This window comes from Lolium perenne, chromosome 3 (assembly GCF_019359855.2).
Source record: "Lolium perenne isolate Kyuss_39 chromosome 3, Kyuss_2.0, whole genome shotgun sequence".
NCBI lineage: Eukaryota > Viridiplantae > Streptophyta > Magnoliopsida > Poales > Poaceae > Lolium > Lolium perenne.
In genome coordinates, this window is record NC_067246.2 from 26,165,466 (window position 1) to 26,181,573 (window position 16,108).

The 16,108-nt window shown below is 41.2% G+C and overlaps 1 long non-coding RNA gene across 1 annotated transcript; it reads right to left on the reverse strand.

Annotated features, from left to right (window-relative positions):
- Positions 1-3,540: 3,540 nt before the first annotated feature.
- Positions 3,541-7,250, reverse strand: LOC127340999 (uncharacterized). The gene is made up of 2 exons (XR_007875123.1): positions 6,862-7,250; positions 3,541-4,173 (listed from the first exon to the last, which is right to left on the reverse strand). It is a non-coding gene; the product is annotated as an uncharacterized lncRNA (long non-coding RNA).
- Positions 7,251-16,108: the final 8,858 nt, after the last annotated feature.

Below are 16,108 nucleotides of genomic sequence, written 5' to 3' on the forward strand. Positions count from 1 at the left end.
ATTATATTGCAAATTCTGTACTGCATACAGTTACAGTTACAGTCTCTCCCTCTCACACTCTTGTTAGGATAGTGGTAAAATATCAATTTTGTAGCTTCTCCACGACATTGTCGAGGCCTGTGTGGGCTTTGGAGTTTGGACTCGGCAGGGAGAGAAAACAGCTAATAGCCGTACGTGCGCGTGCGTTGTACACATGTGTAGTAGCTGCCTGGCTGGTGAAGAACATGTTGCAGGCTTAATTAGCATGTTAAGCTGTTTGATCTGCTCCATGGATCTGGTGGCTGTGCTTACGGCTGTGAGAGCTCTGTAATTAGAGCACCGTATTTTAGTAGACTTATTATGCTTTCCTGCGTCAGAGTGGTTAGAAGCCAAGCCAAATTGGTCAGACCAGTTTTAATTGTCTACTAATGTACAGTTTAGCCTCCATCTCTTTTGCTGTGGTTGGAAGATTCATGGTACCATTAGGTTGCCACTTTTTTATTCATAGAGGACTTGAGTGCGGTGTTTAGTAGACCGAGCTACAGGTTGAAAGATTCATGGTACAGTGTAGCTCTTTTTTTTGAATATTTTTAAACTGATATTTTAGATTTTCAAAAATTCTGAAACAATTCTAGATGTAGGTAATGACATATTCTATAAACATGAAAAAATTGAACTCAAAATGCCTTATAATTAAGGCAATCCAAAAATAATAAAAGTGGAAATCTGAAGTACTGCAAACTTTGAAACCTCAAAATATAGTCAGAATGTGTCATTTCAGTGTGGTCCAAAATAAAGAAGGTGTTTTGAGTTGAGTTTTGGCACGTTGATAGAATACCTCATTATCAACACCTAGATTTGTTTTATTTTTTTTACTTTAAAAATGTAATTTTCAATTCTTTTCGGTAAAATTATCTACATGTAGCCTGAGCAACATTATAGTTTCCGTAGGACTTCAGCTATCTAAGTTAGTGAACACCCAGAAGTTGCTAGTGGAATCTGAACCCTTTTTTAAAGAAGCAAAAAAAATGCTATATTAAAGTTTAAAAAATCAAATTTTCAACGCAAAATATGATTGTATGTGGCCTAAAAAAGATAAAATATGTAGATAACACTATAATGATTGGAGTTAACTATTCAAGAGAAACAAATTTCCATTTTATATTGTTTTATGTAGACCATATATAGTCATATTTTGTCTGGAAAAATTTGCACAAGTAAGTATCAATGTCCCGCCGCTATTTTGCCCTGAAGCTACAGGTAAACAGAATAAACAATTTGAAATAGAAATTTGCATATGGTTGCCATTAATTCATAGAGGGCTTCATCTATCTAGTTAGTGAACAACCACACATTTGTAGAGAGTCACAGGTCCAGAGCCTTGATGTCTGCCACTGCCACCGTGCTAGTTGATGTGTCTAACATAAAATGCACAAGATGGATCGCATAAAAATTAGAAATGATGATATTTTACCCTTAAACGTAAAAAAAACAGCATTGTCCTTTCTGAAACTAACCACACCCACGGATTCATGAAAAAGAAGTATTCTTAACCCATTAGTTGTCGGGTTGTCAATGGAACAATTTTGCCAAGCAATACAAAACTGCCGTGCATAATGGTACAGTGGTACCAGACATATGGATCGCTAACATGGGCCCACATGTCGGCCTCGCAACAGTAGCTAATTTTTGCATGCATGAACAAACAAACAGGGAGAAGAGCAGGTGAGTGATGTGGACTTCCAATACTGCTGGGTACCAGTAGCAACGGGAGCAGAGGAAGGAAAAAACTGATGAAAAATCCAGCCAGAGCCCTCAGCCCTGAAGGTGAAAAGCAAACAGCGACGTGACGACGGTACTCCACCTATCACTGCCTCGCTTTCTTGCTCCAAAGTTTCGTACTCTCTCCAGTAGCGAGACACCCTACTGCGATTCAGCTGCTGCTGCTCAAGATTTTGCTGCACGTCATCGGTCCTGCTGTGCTGTGGAAGAAGATGCTAGCCTCCGGAATTCAAGGATGCTAGCTACCGCTAGTCGTCTACTGCTATGCTACAGCTTCGCTTGAAGTCCATCTCCAAGTACCATGTACTATCTATCTATGTATCTATATACCTTGGGTTTTGTGCTACATGTATGTATGAGGACCTGATCCTGACATACTACATTCATTGCTCTACATGATTTCAGATGCCAAGATTTCAGTAGATTTCAGAAGATCTACTGGAAACAGAAACTGAACGCATACATGATTCTCTGAAGACAACACACTACAGGGGGCACGGCCAACTGACCAAAGCTAGGAAGGAGAACAATGCACTGCAGGTCCATCAAAATTCACAACTTGGCTAAATATTTCTGCACTTCCCCATCGATTGTATACACAGATGCTGAGTAATTAAACATTTTTTCAATGGAATGAAATCCCTACCTGCATCAAAATTCAATGGAGTATTTCAGCATTTTTCACAGATGCTGCATATTTCAGCGGTTTTTCAGTGGAATGAAACCCCTACCTGATGACAACAGGAGCTGTTGTTATGATCTGTGGCACCACCAATGCATGTGCATCACGAGACAGTGGCTGGAGCCTGGAGCAGAGTATTGCATCGCCACCGCAATGTACTGTTCCAGCACTGGCGCGCGCCACAGTGCCACTGCGTACTGTAGCTGCTGATCCAAAAAAAAAACACTCTGTTGATCCTTCTGGTTAAATTTTCGAGCTCCACTCCAGGCATGCAGTGCGTGCTCCCTCCAACGGGTAAGAGAGGAGGACGACGACAGTGCACGGGACCCGCGGCGGCAGTGCTTCACGGTGACAGTTTAGCTGTTTGGAGCGTGTCCTCTGGCACAGTGTTATGATGGTGCTGGTGTTACTTATTACCATCACCTTGCTAAGCGTAAAAAGTGAGAGAGGAGGAGAATGTAGGGCCCTTGACAACACCCAACAGTGGCTGCATTTCTTTTGCTGGATTTCAGGGCTGTGCTTTTGGCATCTCTCTGTTGGCCGGCCGGCCGAGCTCCGCCATGGACTTGGGTGGGTCATGGTTGTTGCAGGTGCAAATGGATGAGATGGTGAACGTGTCTCCTTCCATTCCATGTGCATACACCAAAGCAATCTGGATCCTATTCTGCCACGGTCTATGTTTTTATCCAAAAAAAAGTACACTCTGTTGATCCTTCTGGTAAAAAAAAAATCTGGATCCTATTCTGCCACGGTCTATGTTTTTATCTGGGTTCCCTTTTTTTTTTTTTTTTTGCCTCATCGAACTGGATGAAAGTGGATGGTCTGGATGAAGATACGCATGCTTCTTCCCCATCAGACAGCCAAGGAGGCCTCAGAAGCACATGCATTCACTGAAGGATCTGATAAGAAAATAGTGAATAGGTGAGGAAATGAAATCGATGAAGCTTCTTTAGCTGGTGTTATGAGCTGCAGAGCTCTAGATAGTTATTGCTCGATCGATGCCAGTTCTTTGACCTAAGTGACTATTTTTCCAAACTCTAGATCACTTTTATCTCTTTGTAAAAAATTATAACTTGTATAGTTTTTTCTGGTGTTAGTGATGTATTAATAGTTGGCTTTCTATTTCTACCTCTTGGTTTTTCTGTTAGGACGTGGCTAGCCAGCATCCGGTGCTGGTTTGTCCATCCCAGCATCCGGGTGCTGGTTTGTTTAACCCAGCATCCAGATGCTGGTTTGACCGATTCAGCATCCAACCAAGAAAGAGTGAGGCTACACGTAAGGTTAAAACAGCACAAAACAAAGCGTGAAATACAAAATTTGGCAAACTACTCCAGCTCTTCTTTCTTTCTTCAAGACTAACTACTTCTTGGGCTTCTTCCTTTATGCAAGACGAACTACTCCTGGTCTTCTTCCTCCTCTAGAACTCCGTGAAATCTGGATTTAACCGAAAACTGCGAGTAGATTACAAAGTAAACACATCAGCATCCAACCAAGAAAGAATGAGGCTACACGTAAGGTTAAAAAATAGCACAAAACAGAGCGTGAGATGCAAATCTTGGCAAACTACTCCGGCTCTTCTTTATTTCTTCAAGACAAACTACTTTCAGGGCTTCTTCCTTTGTGCAAGACGAACTACTGCAGGTCTTCTTCCTCCTCTAGAACTCTATGGAATGGAATCTGGAGTTAACCGAAAACTGCGAGTCGATCACAAAACAACACATGATCTCCTCCTGCACGAAAACAACTTAGCATCAACGTTAAGGCAACTTTAATATTACCTTGAAAGCAACTTAGCATCAATGTTTAGAAAGGTTAGACATTACTAGAAATAGACTTTACAAGGGAGAAGCGAGAAAGTTAATTAAATTGGATAATCAACTTACGTTGGCCAGCAACCTCGGTGGGCTTGCGCTCACACTGGGCATTATGGACGCCACCACATGCTCGTGCTAGGCGCCATGGCCTCCTCCACTACCGCACAGGAAATGTACTAGCTACGCCACCATGGACTCCACTACCGCACTGGAAATGGTACTAGCTACGCCGACCAGGATCCACCGCTTCCCGGTAAAACTTACCATTATCACATATAAGAACTTTAAACATGTTGACAAGGCAACTCAAAAGAAACAGCTACATAAATTGTACTGATACCCATCAAGACTGGAGCTTGCAACTTCCCCAGATCAGCAAGAACAAAGAGACATAAAGAATAAACCTCATGTAAAATGTTGACTATCAAACTTAGGTAGATTAAGTAAGCAAATTTAGCCGCCTTCAGAAGTCAACTTGATTAAATTTAAAAACCAACTATCCTAAAAGATGGGACACAAAGAATAAACCTCAAGCTAAAATGTTGACAAATCAACTTAGGTAGATTAAGTAAGGAAACTTAGCCATATTCAGAAGCCAACTTGATTAAATTTAGAAGCCAACTATTCTGAAAGATGAGACACAAAGAATAGCCTCAAGTTTAATGTTGACTGGCAACTTAGTTAGATTAAGTAGCCAAACTTAGCCGTGCTCAGAAACCAACTTGACTAATTTTAAAAACCAACTATCACAGAAGATGAGATCCAAAGAATGACCTCAAGTTAAAATGTTGACTGCTAACTTAGTTATAGCTTAAGTAACCAAACTTAGCCTTGCTCAGAAGCCAAGTTGGCTAAATTTAAAAACTAACTATCCTAAAACTAAAAGATTAGATACAAAGAATGACCGCAAGTTAAAATGTTGACAACCAACTTAGTTGGATTAAGTAACCAAACTTAGCGTGCTCAGGAGCCAACTTGAGTAAATTTAAAAACCAACTATCCTAAAAGATGAGACAGAAAGAATGACCTTAAGTTTAAATCTTGACTAGCCAACTTACTTAGATTAAGTAACCAAACTTAGCCGTGTTCAAAAGCGAACTTAAACCAGATTTAAAACCAACTTAACCTCACATTTGCAATGAAAAAGGGTGATATTTCAATTCATTGTGAGAAAACTACCACTCCACTTCAAAATAATTGCCCAAAAATAGATATATCTACACGCTAAACCATGTCTAGATACTTCCATTTTTAGGCAATTATTTTGAACCGGAGGGAGTACTACGTTCATGTTCGTATGTCACTATTATTGTCAAAGAATGTCCATTTATGTCGTAGGTGATACTGGTGCTCTAACAATTCGCTTGAAGTTCCTGTGTTCAGTTGACAGCTCTATGATCTATGATCTAGCTACAGCCGCAACACACAGAAATAAATCGTCCGGCGTTATTTATGCTACTGATGTTGTTGAGTTCATCTGCAACCAAGTACAATGCACTAGACTGTCAAAGACTAGAACTCCTAAATAAGAGGTTGGTTCAGGGCCAAATTCTCCTGGAACAGCTTCAAGAAAGTGTCTCAAAGGGCCAAGATTTTTGGTGCATTTGGCTTTTTTGTTGCTGTTGAGAATATTTACCCAGGAACAATTTTTGATCTTATGCCTGTGAATATTCCCGGGATTCTCATCACAGAAGTTAGGCAAAACAAAGGTAGTTTATCCCAGATGGAACCTTATTGTCAGTGTCACCCATAGACCAACTTAGTTAGATTTAGTGACCAACTTACAACCGAGTGTTCAAAAGCCAACTTAGTTAGATTCAGTAAACAACTTAACCGTGTTCATGACCCAACTTAGTTCGATTCGGTAACCAACTAAGCTAGAAAGATGAAACACAAAGTAAATCTAGCGGGTGATTAACATGAGTTCAGAATCAATGGAGGAAATTCATTACCTGAATCTCTAGATTAAATGTTCAGCGATGTTGTCAGCCGCGACTCAATCCTTAGGTTAGACTATCAAAGGACGAGAGATGAAATTTGGAGCAGTGGTAAGGAATATGGAAATTGGAGAGGTCAGCTATACAGGAACATCAATCCGCTAAATCAACCGACGTGGCCAGGGCCAACGCATAAGCCTTTATTCTGAAGCAATTCGTCAAGCCTGTCTTGGGCAGCTGGGGTTGGCTATGGGTTGGATGGGGTCAGCAAACATTTTGATATGCGTTCAGAAATGCATTTTACACTCTGTTTCATCTATGCGTTAGTGTTATTTGTGGAGGCTGCACCCATTGGTTGTACAGGAGATCCGCCCCCAGTAGGTACCTAGAGGGTGTTGTGCACCATTCAACTAATTTTCCCACGAGGAATTGCAACATCGAGATGAATCGAGCAGGGATTGAATAGAGTGTGCAACATGATAATTGAACAGATATTTACTTCCCAATAATTCGAACCAGCAGTGGGGTTGTGCATGCTCACACAAAAACAAGGGAGATAGGCACCGCGAGGTAAACATCCCCGGCCTCTGTACGAAGAAGTGGCATCTGATTGCCTTTCCAACACAAAGAATTGCACGTATTTGATGGGTTTCGACCTAGGGATTACCTGTGTCGCAAATCCTCGTCTCTGAACGCCCCGTCGCGGACCGCTTGATCTACGCCATGTCGGTCCCGGCCAGCGCGGTCCTCTCGCTCATCGACGCAGAGCTCACCGCACGACCGATTCGTCTCGCTCGTCGACGCAGAGCTAGCTGCACAACCGGTCGTCTCTCTCCTCGACGACAGATTTCGCCGCACTATCGTGCTACCCGCCCATCGCTGGCGAGCACATCTCCCTCCAGCACGCACACGCGCTCCGATCCGCCGACGAACATAGCGCCTGCTCCCTCGCACACCCCCGCCGCTGCCAATGAAATCGACGGAGCCGACGAAACCCTAGTGTTGCTGGGACAGAGAAATGGGGAATGGCTTCGGGAGAGAGAATGGGGCTCTCAGGTGGGGTTTGGTCAGGGCCAGATGATTTTGGTCGGATGTTGGGTAGGACGCGGCGCGCAATCGTCTCGTCGAAGACGGATCCGACGGTCCGTAACCGAGTGCTCAGTTGGCCAAATAGCATCCAAGCACTTTTTAGCACTTGGGTTCTGTTAAATATAAATAGACTGCCTAGTCTCTTTTCATCATTTTGAATGTTTAAAAAATTTAGCTAGTGCATCAATCTTTCATGGTATCACAGCTAAGGGGTCTCAAATTCAAACCCTACTCGTCCAGTATTAAAAACAAAATAAAAAAGATTCTGCAGCATGCATCGAACCCACGGAAAGAACTAAAATAGTCTAGATGCATGTAAGGGAGAGTGTTGAAAGATAAATACACTACTTAGTCTCTTTCCATCAATTCGAATGTTTGGAATATTTAGCTAGTGCATCCATTTTTTATTTTCCTTTCAGACACACTCGTACTTATACCGGCCCTTGGCCTCATTATATTACAAGATGATTTAACATGGTATCTGAGTTTTTTTTTTGACCCTTTAGGTAAGAAAAACATGTAGGTCACACTATTTAGTATAGCTAGACTCAAATGACTTAGTCAATTTTTTTGCACAGATTTTTTAAAAACCTGCCAACAAAAGTGAGTGATGTGTCGTTCATTTGAGTTAACTCAAGGGGCCACGAAAATTTTGAAGTTTCGAAAGGGGCAAAAAAATGGGTATAGTTTGGAAAGGACTATTTAGGATAAAGAACACGGTTGATGCCGGTTGCAGATTCCATCTGTTGATGTGTGGCCACTCTGCGTCTGCATTGTTTATATTTTATCACTGGATTTCTTGCTCGATCGCCCAGTATTTTGGCAATGAAGGTGATATGAGAGAGTGCAGAGCTGGAGTGTCCAAGCAGATGAGAGAGTGGTGCATGGCATGGGTCCTGCTGAAAAGACCAAACAGTGGAGCTAGCCTGCCTGCCTGCCGGGAGGTACGTACGTCGTGTAGAATTTATCTTTGGCGCCCATTGCTGCAGTCATGTCCATGATGTAGATGTAGTCCATGCTGTTCAAGTCGACGTGATGGATTACAAAAGAGTTTCTGGATCTTGGATATCTCCCGGCTGGTTTCGACGTGATGGATGTGTTTCTCATTCTGTGAGCAGGGTTGTCACTTGGGAGATCATGATGTTTTCTCCTGCTCGCCGAGGAAGCTTCAGTCAGGTAAGCCTCAGATAAATCATAACATTGTAGCAGCTCCGTTTCAAAAAAAAAAAAAATACGACAACATTGTAGCAATGTTCAGATAATCCTTAGAGGCATCTTCTTTATGTATAGAAAAAATCAGATAAACTGTACTATGATCCTAACTTATATACTAACAGCTTCAGGCAGGCAGGGATTCAGGTGAGCATTAGGAGAGCGAGTACACGCCTGACCAATGTCTCCCTGCTCGAGTGGTCATTTCGGGAGCGGTACAGTTTAGGTACAGCCGTATGAATATCTACATACACTACACAGGGGCCTGCCGTCATACGTACGTGAGGCGACAACGCCCTTCACTACGGTGGCTGAAATGCGCGCCAGGAAAACTTTTCAAAAGAGAAGAAGAAAATATCGACATGGAAGGAGATGCAGTAGCGATTTTGTCCTGGCTGCCGTAGGGCAATGGCAATCGCACACACACCCTAGCTGCCCCCGTGCGTGCCTATCTAGCTACGGCAACTGTTGGTTGTCTCTTTGGCTGTCACCGGTGTCCCGGTGTCATTGATGCAGTCAAATCAGCTACTACGAAGCAAAGCATAAGCACCACGAGTACTTGCAAGCTTTTTTCCAATGGCGACTATGCATTGGGCTACAGACGTGCATTGCTTTTGGCATCATGGCAGCGAGCGAGCCAGTCTGGTTGCTTGGAAAGTCGCCAACCTAGCTACCATGCATTGGCTAAACCCTGAATACTCTACTGCCGGTGAGAAAGTATCTACTAGTACAGTCTACAGAAGAGAAGTGTGCTATACTGTGGCGAGGAGAAACTGTTTGCTGCAACAGGAGAGGAACTTGTTCGTCGGTCGATCATGTGAAAGGTGTGTGCGTCGCCTACCGTGCTAATTGATTGAGGAGCTCAAGAATTTTCAGGGAATCACTAGTGTTTCTTTCTGTTCCCAAATGACTTCTTCTGAATACGGCATCTCTGGGCTATGTTCTATACTAAGAGCATCTCCACAGGGGCTCTCCAAATAAACGTTGGTAGGTGCGCCGACAATATGATATGGGGGCGCCGACACCTGCTCCCAAATTTAGGGAGAGGTTACAGACAACTATGGCCCCGAACAGGCGATACCAATATAAATTTTATAAAAATTGAACTTAAAATTCGGTGGGTTTCATTAGAATTTGTACAAAGTTTGACAAATTTAAACTTTAAAACAGTAAATCCTAATCTAATGACGGCGGTTGAACGTGCTGAAGTCATGGCTGTTGGCGCTGTCACCACCGCCGCCTTTGGAGGAAGAGCCGAAGTTGAAGTCGCTGCTCTCTTCAGCGTCCTCCTTTTTTACCGTAGTCGCTAGTGCCAGTGACGGTGAAGGGCCGCCAAGGTCGATGAAGTTATTATTGTTGTCCAACGCCGACCACCACACCGCTTGTCGTTGCGTCGCCGCCGACACGTCCTCGTCGATCGACTGGTGCACCAGCAGATGCTGGCCCTGACATGGGTATACCATATCAGGTACTCAATATTATCATACCTGGTGCAAAGTCCAGGAAGGAATAGGCGAAGGCCCATGAAGAAACCTACATGAAGTCGAAGCCCAATTAGTTTGTAAATAGAAAAGCTAGGCCCATATCGGGTGAAGTGACATATACAATGTCATTAGACCCCGATGTGGACTCTGAGACCTAGCCTACTGATACGTCCCGAACGTATCTATAATTTCTTATGTTCCATGCTACTTTTATGATGATACTCACATGTTTTATACACATTATATGTCATTATTATGCATTTTACGGCACTAACCTATTGACGAGATGCCGAAGAGCTAGTTGCTATTTTCTGCTGTTTTTGGTTTCAGAAATCCTACAAGGAAATATTCTCGGAATTGGACGAAATCAACGCCCAGGGTCCTATTTTTCCACGAAGCTTCCAGAAGTCCGAAGAGGAAACGAAGTGGGGCCACGAGGTGACCACACAACAGGGCGGCGCGGCCCAAGCCCTGGCCGCGCCGGGCTGTTGTGTGGGCCCCTCGTGACGCCCCTGACCTGCCCTTCCGCCTACATATAGTCTTCGTCGCGAAACCCCCAGTACCGAGAGCCACGATACGGAAAACCTTCCAGAGACGCCGCCGCCGCCAATCCCATCTCGGGGGATTCAGGAGATCGCCTCCGGCACCCTGCCGGAGAGGGGAATCATCTCCCGGAGATCTCTTCATCGCCATGATCGCCTCCGGATCGATGTGTTAGTAGTCACCCCTGGACTATGGGTCCATAGTAGTAGCTAGATGGTTGTCTTCTCCTCATTGTGCTATCATGTTAGATCTTGTGAGCTGCCTATCATGATCAAGATCATCTATTTGTAATGCTACATGTTGTGTTTGTTGGGATCCGATGAATATTGAATACTATGTCAAGTTGATTATGAATCTATCATATATGTTGTTTATGTTCTTGCATGCTCTCCGTTGCTAGTAGAGGCTCTGGCCAAGTTGATACTTGTGACTCCAAGAGGGAGTATTTATGCTCGATAGTGGGTTCATGCCTCCATTAAATCTGGGACAGTGACATAAAGTTCTAAGGTTGTGGATGTGCTGTTGCCACTAGGGATAAAACATCGATGCTTTGTCTAAGGATATTTGTGTTGATTACATTACGCACCATACTTAATGCAATTGTTTGTTGCTTGCAACTTAATACCGGAAGGGGTTCGGATGATAACCTGAAAGTGGACTTTTTAGGCATAGATGCATGCTGGATAGCGGTCTATGTACTTTGTCGTAATGCCCTGATTAAATCTCATAGTACTCATCATAATATATATATGTGCATTGTTATGCCTTCTTTATTTGTCAATTGCCCAACTGTAATTTGTTCACCCAACATCTGTTTATCTTATGGGAGAGACACCACTAGTGAAATGTGGACCCCGGTCCTATTCTTTACATCTGAAATACAATCTAGTGCAATTGTTCTTTACTGTTTTTCGCAAATAAACATCATCATCCACACTATACATCTAATCCTTCGTTTACAACAAGCCGGTGAGATTAACAACCTCACTGTTAAGTTGGGGCAAAGTACTGTGATTGTGTTGTGGAGGTTCCACGTTGGCGCCGGAATCCCTGGTGTTGCGCCGCACTACACTCCGCCACCAACAACCTTCAACGTGCTTCTTGGCTCCTACTGGTTCGATAAACCTTGGTTTCTTTCTGAGGGAAAACTTACTGCTGTGCACATCACACCTTCCTCTTGGGGTTCCCAACGGACGTGTGTCTCACGCGCATCATGACTGTTTTCTGGCGTCGTTGCCGGGGAGATCAAGACACGCTGCAAGGGGAGTCTCCCACTTCCAATCTCTTTACTTTGTTTTTGTCTTGCTTTATTTTATTTACTACTTTGTTTGCTGCACTAAAACAAAACACAAAAAAATTAGTTGCTAGCTTTACTTTATTTACTGTCTTGTTCTCTATATCAAAAACACAAAAAAATTAGTTACTTGCATTTACTTTATCTAGTTTGCGTTATTTACTATTACTAAAATGAATTCTCCTGAAAACACTAAGTTGTGTGACTTCACAAACATTAATAATAATGATTTGTTATGCACACCTATTGCTCCACCTGCTACTACAGCAGAATTCTTTGAAATTAAACCTGCTTTACTGAATCTTGTTATGAGAGAGCAATTTTCTGGTGTTAGTTTTGATGATGCTGCTGCCCATCTTAATAATTTTGTTGAACTATGTGAAATACAAAAGTATAAGGATGTAGATGGTGACATTATAAAATTAAAATTGTTTCCTTTCTCCTTAAGAGGAAGAGCTAAAGATTGGTTGTTATCTTTGCCTAAGAATAGTATTGATTCATGGACTAAATGTAAAGATGCTTTTATTGGTAGATATTATCCTCCCGCTAAAATTATATCTTTGAGAAGTAGGATAATAAATTTCAAGCAATTAGATAATGAACATGTTGCTCAAGCATGGGAGAGAATGAAATCTTTGGTAAAGAATTGCCCAACCCATGGACTAACTACTTGGATGATTATCCAAACCTTTTATGCAGGACTGAATTTTTCTTCGCGGAACCTATTGGATTCAGCTGCTGGAGGTACCTTTATGTCCATTACTTTGGGGGCGGCTACAAAGCTTCTTGATGATATGATGATACATTACTCTGAATGGCACACGGAAAGAGCTCCACGAGGTAAGAAGGTAAATTCTATTGAAGAAACCTCCTCCTTGAGTGATAAGATTGATGTGATTATGTCTATGCTTGTGAATGGTAGATCTAATGTTGATCCTAATAATGTTCCTTTAGCTTCATTGGTTGCCCAAGAAGAACCTGTTGATGTGAACTTCATTAAAAATAATAATTTCAACAACAATGCTTATAGGAATAATTCCGGTAACAACTATAGGCCATATCCTGCTGCTAATGGTAATGGTTATGGTAATTCTTATGGGAATTCTTACAACAATAATAGGAGTGTACCCCCTGGTCTTGAAACCATGCTTAAAGAATTTATTAGTACACAAACTGCTTTTAACAAATCTGTTGAAGAAAAGCTTGATAAAATTGATATTCTTGCTTCTAAGGTTGATAGACTTGCCTCTGATGTTGATCTTTTAAAATTGAAAGTTATGCCTAATAAGGATAATGAAAATAAGATTGTTACTACAGCAAATGCCATCCAAGTTAGAATTAATGAGAATATAAGATTGATGGCTGAATTGCATGCTAGGTGGGAAAGAGAAGAAAATGAAAAACTAGCTAAAGAGAATAATGTAGCTAAAGTTTGGACTATTACCACCACTAGTAATGATAATGCTTCACATGTTGCTACACCTCCTACTATCAATGATAAAATAATTGGTGTTGGCAATGTTTCTACTCCTAGTGCAAAGCGTGCAAAATTACCTGAAACTGCTTGTGATAAAACTGCTGAAATTTTTTCTAACATTGGGGACAATGATCCCATTGCTGTAGGTCATAATGATTTAGACTTTGATGATTGTCACATCTCTGAAGTTATAAAGTTCTTACAAAAATTTGCTAAAAGTCCCAATGCTAGTGCTATAAATTTGGCCTTTACAAAACATATTACAAATGCTCTCATAAAAGCTAGAGAAGATAAACTAAAACTTGAAACTTCTATTCCTAGGAAGTTAGAAGATGGTTGGGAGCCCATTATTAAGATGAGGGTCAATGATTTTGATTGTAATGCTTTATGTGATCTTGGTGCAAGTATTTCTGTTATGCCCAAGAAAATCTATGATATGCTTGACTTGCCACCATTGAAAAATTGTTATTTGGATGTTAATCTTGCTGATAATGCTATAAAGAAACCTTTGGGGAGGATTGATAATGTTCGCATTATGGTTAACAATAACCTTGTCCCCGCTGATTTTGTTGTCTTGGATATTGAATGCAATGCATCTTGTCCCATTATATTTGGAAGACCTTTTCTTCGAACTGTTGGTGCTACCATTGATATGAAGGAAGGTAATATTAAATATCAATTTCCTCTCAAGAAAGGTATGGAACATTTCCCTAGAAAGAAAATGAATTTACCTTATGATTCTATTATTAGAACAAATTATGATGTTGATGCTTCATCTCTCGATAATACTTGATTCACACTTTCTGCACCTAGCTGAAAGGCGTTAAAGAAAAAGCGCTTATGGGAGACAACCCATTATTTTATTTCTGCACTTTTGTTTTATATTTGAGTTTTGGAAGTTGTTACTACTGTACCAACCTCTCCTTATCTTTATTTTATTGCATTGTTGTGCCAAGTAAAGTCTTTGATAGTAAAGTCAATACTAGATTTGGATTACTGCGCAGAAACGGATTTCTTGCTGTCACGAATTTGGGTATGGTTCTCTGTAGATAACTCAGAAAAATCTGCCAATTTACGTGCGTAATCCTCAGATATGTACGCAACTTTCATTCAATTTGGGCATTTTCATCTGAGCAAGTCTGGTGCCTCTAAAAAATTCGTCTTTACGGACTGTTCTGTTTTGACAGATTCTGCCTTTTATTTCGCATTGCCTGTTTTGCTATGTTTGATGGATTTCTTTGTTCCATTAACTTTCAGTAGCTTTGTGCAATGTCCAGAAGTGTTAAGAATGATTATGTCACCTCTGAATATATGAATTATGCACTGACCCTCTAATGAGTTTGTTTTGAGTTTGGTGTGGAGGAAGTTTTCAAGGGTCAAGAGAGGAGGATGATACAATATGATCAAGAAGAGTGCAGAGTTTAAGCTTGGGGATACCCCCGTGGTTCATCCCTGCATATTTTAAGAAGACCCAAGCGTCTAAGCTTGGGGATGCCCAAGGCATCCCTTCTTCATCGACAACTTATCAGGTCACCTCTAGTGAAACTATATTTTTATTCCATCACATCTTATGTGCTTTACTTGGAGCGTCTGTTTGTTTTTATTTTTGTTTTGTTTGAATAAAATCGGATCCTAGCATTCTTTGTTTGGGAGAGAGACACGCTCCGCTGTTTCGTATGAACACATGTGTTCTTAGCTTTATCTTTAATGTTCATTGCGAAAGTTGGACTATTTCATTCATTGTTATATGGTTGGAAACGGAAAATGCCGCATGTGGTAAATGGTATAATGTCTTGAATAATGTGATACTTGGCAATTGTTGTGCTCATATAGATCATGTTTAAGCTCTTGCATCATGTACCTTGTACCTATTAATGAATAACTACATAGAGTTTGTTAAAATTTGGTTTGCATGATTGATCTCTAGAGTCTAGATATTTTCTGGTTAAGGAGTTTGAACAACAAGGAGACAATGTAAAGTCTTATAATAGTTACAATATGTTCATATATGAGCTTTGCTGCACCTTTTATACTTGAGTTTGCTTCAAACAACCTTGCTAGCCTAGCCTTGTATTGAGAGGAATTCTTCTCGTGCATCCAAATCCTTGAGTCAAATACTATGCCATTTGTGTCCACCATACCTACCTACCACGTGGTATTTCTCCGAAATTCCAAAGTACATTACTTGAGTGCTACCTTTAAATTTCTATTCTTTGCCTTTACAATATATAGCTCATGGGAAAACTAGCCTTAAAAATTATTGTGGTGAAGAATATGTACTTATGTGTCTTATTTCTTAATAAGTTGCTTGTTGAGCAGTAACCATGTTTCTGGGGACGCCATCAACTTTTACCTTTGTTGAATATCATGTGAGTTGCTATGCATGTTCGTCTTGTCTGAAGTAAGGGCGATTTTCATGATCAAATGGTTTGAGTATGCATACTGTTAGAGAAGAATATTGGGCCGCTAACTAAAGCCATGATTCATGGTGGAAGTTTCAGTTTGGACACAAATCCTCAATCTCTTATGAGAATATTAACTGTTGTTGAATGCTTATGCATTAAAGAGGAGTCCATTATCTGTTGTCTATGTTGTCCCGGTATGGATGTCTAAGTTGAGAATAATCAAAAGCGACAAAACCCAATGCGAGCTTTCTCCTTAGACCTTTGTACAGGCGGCATAGAGGTACCCCTTTGTGACACTTGGTTGAAACATATGCTATGCAATGATAATCCGTGTTAATCCAAGCTAATTAGGACAAGGTGCGAGCACTATTAGTATACTATGCATGAGGCTTGCAACTTATAAGATATCT